This window comes from Pan paniscus, chromosome 14 (genome assembly GCF_029289425.2).
Source record: "Pan paniscus chromosome 14, NHGRI_mPanPan1-v2.0_pri, whole genome shotgun sequence".
Classification (NCBI taxonomy): Eukaryota; Metazoa; Chordata; class Mammalia; order Primates; family Hominidae; genus Pan; species Pan paniscus.
Genome location: NC_073263.2, coordinates 73,453,610 through 73,459,609, shown reverse-complemented (window position 1 = coordinate 73,459,609; position 6,000 = coordinate 73,453,610).

Here is a 6,000-nt window from a genome sequence, read left to right as displayed (position 1 = left end):
GTTAAGCATTTCTATTTTACGTTTTTCTTTGCAACCAACATAGTTAATTATTAAAACATTAATATAAATGTAATTGCATCATCAGTGATGAAATCTCTCTCCTGCCTGTAACAAATGCGATTTCAGCTTGTACTTTGCAATAAGTGATGAAGAAACTTCCAGATGGAGAGGTTTAATTTGTGAGATTCTCCCTAGTCTATTCGCATTGGCTTTAACTTCCATTTTAAATTACAGAGAGAATTCCCAAAATTTCAAATAGCCCCAAGAGATCTGGTGAAATAGCTAATCTCTTTCTACGAGCATGCTAACAAAAGCAATTTCTTACTGAGCTATGTGCTACCCAGTGGGACTGATAATGAATCTGCATTATGGTAACCTTTATAGGAAGGGAAGATAAGAAGACCTTTTGGGGAGGTGTATTTATTAGGTGGTGAATGTGTCTCTCTGCATGTGGATTTTTCTGTTTAGATCCATTTTTCACTCAACTATGCCAAGACCTTCTATCTTTCAGTTTTTGGAACACCTCTGAATTTATACAGCCTATTCTATTACATATCACAGTGTCACAGTGTCAATAAATATCAAACACCAACATGCTGTATAGCTTGCTCACTGTTCCATTGCTCTCATTTTGAAAAAGCAACCACATTTACATAGATCATTGTGGGCTTCATACTAATTTCCCCCTAAGATTTATAGAGTTCAAGCTTCTGCTCACACAGAGTTCTGTGATTATTTATTTATTTGTTTATTTATAAATTGGAGGTAGGGGAGCAGAACTTGCCTGTTGTCACCCAAATATAAAAAAGCGGCATTTACTGGGAGTCTCCTACAGAGGGCACCTTCACCTTATTGGAAACCCAACGGAAAGAGAAACTCAGTGGTTACCAGAATAGTAACTAAACCTTAAAGGCAGAAGCACACGCTTGCTTTGCTAACCAGTTTTCTTCTCTATGGTATCTTTGTTACCTTATCTTTAATGGAAAAGAGCTGGCACCCTTTGTATAATCATTCATAGATTCAGGCCAGTAACACTACCTTATTATTATGTTCAGCTTGCTTGTGGGTGAGCTGGAGACAGCTGTTCATATTGCCTAAGAGGCAACAGATCAATGAAAGGAAGGGAAGGACAAGTTTTGAGCTGCCTTTTTGCAACAATGTCCTTTATACAACAGAGGATATTTTTAAAGCATTGTATTGGAAAACAAAGGCTGATAATAAAGTATAATGTTTACATAACAAACCTTTGCTGTGTTGTTATGATTAGCAAGTGCTTTTAGACTAAAACTACTTAAATGGAAACAAAAAATATATATTTTTTGGATACAAAAAATGCCATGCATTATAGACTATAAATCTAAGAAAGTAATTGCTATTTAGAAAATTCTGAAAATAGGCATGTGTGAGCAAGTATGTGTGTGTACAAGTATGTGTGTTTCTGAGTGTGTGTGTGTGGCATAGAAAGCAATTCCTTGAAACTATTTCTTTGTAGCTAAATTATTAAAAGATATTTTGTGATCATATTTTTAAAATAAGAGACTATACTCTAAAAAATATAAGTACATATTCATAGAAATTATTCTTTAAAATTTTTTTCAATATAAATTAAGTGCCATATACATTTAGAGGGCTTGACATATAACATTAATCTGATGTTGATTTTTGAATGTCTTATGTTTTATAATAGCTAATAATATTAATATACACAAACTCAAGATGTCTAAACAACACTTTACGTATTTACCTTTGACATTTCCTGATTAGGGGGCTTCCTGTGGAAATTCAACAAGTAGTAGTCAGATTTACTAGAAGAATATTTTGACATTTTGCCTAAGAAAACTTACCAAAATACTGATGATGATTATTCCTGAATGTTAAGGTTAAAAGAAACATACAAGACATAAGTTTGTCTCTTTACATTTGCATACAAAATACTATTTGTTTAGTTGCTGAATGTACCATCTAATACCTATTATATTTACAATGGAGCTCATCAATTATAGATTAATTATATATTTAATTATATATTTATATTTACTATATTTATATATAATATAATATATAATATAATATAAATATCTATTATATATTATATATTATATAATATATGTAATATAATATAAATATATATATTTATAGCTATAATTTACATATATAATATAAATTATAGATATAATTATAGATATATATCTATAATTAGATATAGATATAGATATAAATTACAGATATAGATATAATTATAGATATATAATTATAGATATATATAAATAATAGATATAACTTAAATATATATAATAAATATATAAATTATATTAATTATATAAATAGAATTTCATATTCTGTGCTTAGAAGTAATTTAACTACCAATTGCTACTATAGGCATAAAACATTTGGGTACATTTCTGCTTTCTTTTAAGTTTAGCTTGAAATATACTACAATTAAGTATAAGTGCATTTTAGCTACTGAAATTAGTTTGACCTTACATCTTTTTTAATGCTTTAAGAAGTCAAGGCCTACAGCTTCCTATTAGGACCAAATGTTCAGATTATTGGAAATTTAGTTCTTCTTTAGTAATCACAATTATTAATTTGTCAACCAAATCACTTGCATAAAAACGTAACAGAGAACAGCCTGGTAAGCATGTATTTAAATTTATGCTAATGCTATTATCAATGTGTTTCAAAAATCAGTTAAATTAGTTTCTGTGGGAAAAAGACCCATTTTCTAGTTCAGCTGAGTTTGTTGCCTTGTCTGAGAAAATGCCTAGAAATGCTGCATCCACCTGCCCATGCATTCCCGCCTCATTGTTGACATTTCCCGGTGTTTAGTGGTTTCTCCCACTTTGTTGCATTCCAGAGCTCAAGGCACTTCTTTGAAGATGCAAGGCCATTCAAGTCTTCCTTACTTTGCAGCTTCACTCCAAAGGGAGAGTAAATGAACAAGCCACGCAGTTCAGACAATTTAAATGTGGCAGCAGGAGGGCATGCGATTGCTCTGTTAGGAAGAGCTGTGAGTGATCCCTGAATCATCTGGGAAACAAGTAGAAAGTGACCTTTCTTGAAATCAGGATGAAAAAAGATCGGAGAAAGAGCCTAGATAGTCCCATATGGAAAGGAGACTGAGGTTGGTAAGAGACTATAGAAAAATGTTTATGGAATCAACTGCTGGCTCAATTGCTGGCTCATTGCCTGATTTTGCAGCACACTCCAACAGGTAGGTGATTTTTACTGGTGGATACTGCCATTTTCTAACCAGAGGAAACCAGATCACGAAAGTCAAAGAACCACAAGGCTTTGTGCAGTTTGACTTTCTAACATCACATACAAGTGAAGTATTTCTCAAGATCTCAAAAGGTCTTGTCCCTGAAATAACAGTTGCACAAGTTTTTTGTTTGTTTGCTTCCTTCATCCCCATTATGTTGCACTGTAGCATATCAGTGAATTCATCTAAGTAGCCACTGAGAACACATCAGTAGCTCTATTATTTGAGCACTCTGAGATCTGTTATACAGAAATAGAAACAGAGAATCATGAGTTCAGACCCAACTGTGCCTCTCTATTATTTTTTCAATTCTCTTACATATGAAATGAAATAAAAATATTTCCCCCTTTTACCTCAGAAAGTTTTTTTTGAGGGTAGTTGGGAGAATAAATCAATGAGGACTTGATTTTAAACCAATACCTGACTTAAGCCTTAACTAGCTGTGAGTACAAAGGGACATTCTCATATACTGCTAATTGTCAATTTTCTCTTTTGCAAGATCAGGAGTGATATATAGGGATGAATCTGTTGAGCTCACAGTGAGAGGCAGACTACAGTTCTATCCTGACAGTGTTACTGAGATTGCCTCAGATCTTGAGGGGAAGGATCGGAAAGCCATTTGTGATGTCTGACATGGTCACAGGGGAAATGGTAGCATGAGATCTGCAATGTTAGGATTAGATGATCTTCCAGGCTCCACTAACACAAAATTTCAATGATGTTATGGTAATAAGACTCAACAGAAATAATGTACAGTAAAGGCTGATAGGGACGAATGTCTTTTTCTCCTTTGCATCCTCAGCAACTAGCATATGGTCGGTGCACAAAAATAAGTATGCTTTATATAACAGAGACTGCTATGTACGTTAAAGTGATGGTGATGTTATAGTAAACAGCTTTACAAATTGTTGCACATATGCATGCTTACTCACATTTGGTAGGTAGAATTTCACACACGAATCTACTTTTCTTCCTCCTCTGCAGTAGCACTTCAAGATGTACTCTCACTTATATTTTCAGTCTTGGTGAAGACTCTCTAATGGCTCCTCCGATGACTAAGAAAAGAAGATTCTTTTCTAAATGGGTCCCAAATACAAGCCGTAGTTACAGGCCTACGATTCTTTTCTCCAGCTATTTCAGACCCAGTTTCTTAGCATTTCGGATTTTTTGCCCTAAGAAGTGTCCTAAATTCATTGTATATTAGGACAGAATTGAATGAGCATATCTAAAATTTTGCTACTTATCAATATCTTGTTCTGAATCAAACAATATATCATTTGGAGAAGGAGCATTTTATGTAATTTGGGGGCAAAGAAAATGGATCGCATAGCATACTAGCAGTTTTTAATTACCCAGCTAACATTTATTGGGCACCCCACAAGCCCTAAGCATTATAGTGGATATCAAAAGCAGTAGAAATGACTTGAGACCACCTGAAGAGAAACATATCAACAAGTGTAAACACATAAGATAATTGTCTCTCCCATCAGAATGCAGTGTGAAAATTATTACAACACACAGGAATAAATCAGCAAAGATTCCTGGATGTGTGGCATCTTGAGCCAATCAGTGAATTATAAATTCTGACTTAGTCAGGAATAGTCATTTTATTTAGTTTCTTCTCCAAATATGAAAGAATATATTATGAAGACATGCTGGATGTGTGAATGAACGGAACTCCGGTTCAAAAACTAAAATGACTTTAAAGCATATGGGAAAAGCATGTGCCTGAAGATGACAGTATTGAAACCTCTCCCCAAAGGAGGTATACTAAGAGCTGGCACTTGGATTGTGCTAAGCAAGAATAAAGAAGTCTGTAAAGAATTCTTAGGAGGTACTTTTTTATATAATTATCCCAGCCTTCTCCTGAAAACTGGAGGAGTGAGGGGTTGATCTGGGAAAATCTATTCAAGTAAAATACTAACACCAACAATTTAGAGCCTGGCATGAACATTAGTAGTAGACGGTTGCATTACTATTTGTATGGATTATTTTAAAAACAGCTAATTTCTTAGTTTCACATGGGCCAGGTGCATTCTCAAAGCCATTGTGTCTTTTTCCATTTCATTGCTTTAAAACTGCACCTTTTTTTTCAAGATTTAACCTTTGCTAAAGCATAGGGCTAAGACACAATCACAACAAAACACCTCCCCCTTAAAACCAGTACTTCAGAGCCCTGTTAAATCAAAAGAAAAATTCTTTCTCTCCTCCCCAGTCCCACAGCCCTCAGGATTTTAAATGGTAATGATCAGTTCATTTGAGAAAATGGCATTTTAGTGCTTCCCTTCACAAGCTCTTAAGGCGTATAAGGTGTCTCTTTCCCAGTGATGTGCACCTCCTTTTGTTTTCTAGCATTACTGGAACTGACCTGCCATGGATCACTGGGTGAGCAGGCAATCTTAAACACTTCTCATATAAATTACTGGTTCCTTTCCAAGTGCAATTGCTCACAGGGTAATACACCATTTTACAACTCTGATAGCAAAGTCTCTTCGTTCTACTGAGTTCCACACCCCCCACTAATCCCACCACCAGGAAATGTACAGACAAAAAGACTGATGGAGATGTGAACCTCAGAAATGTAAACTCTTGGTTCAACTTCCAGTATGTACATAGTGGACAATTTGGAATCCTTCAGTTCTTCTCTTCCCTTCTTGAATTCCTGTCAAATATTCTTTTCTTGCTTTAAAAGCCACCAATGAAAACAAAAATATCAAAATAACATACTTCGCATATGT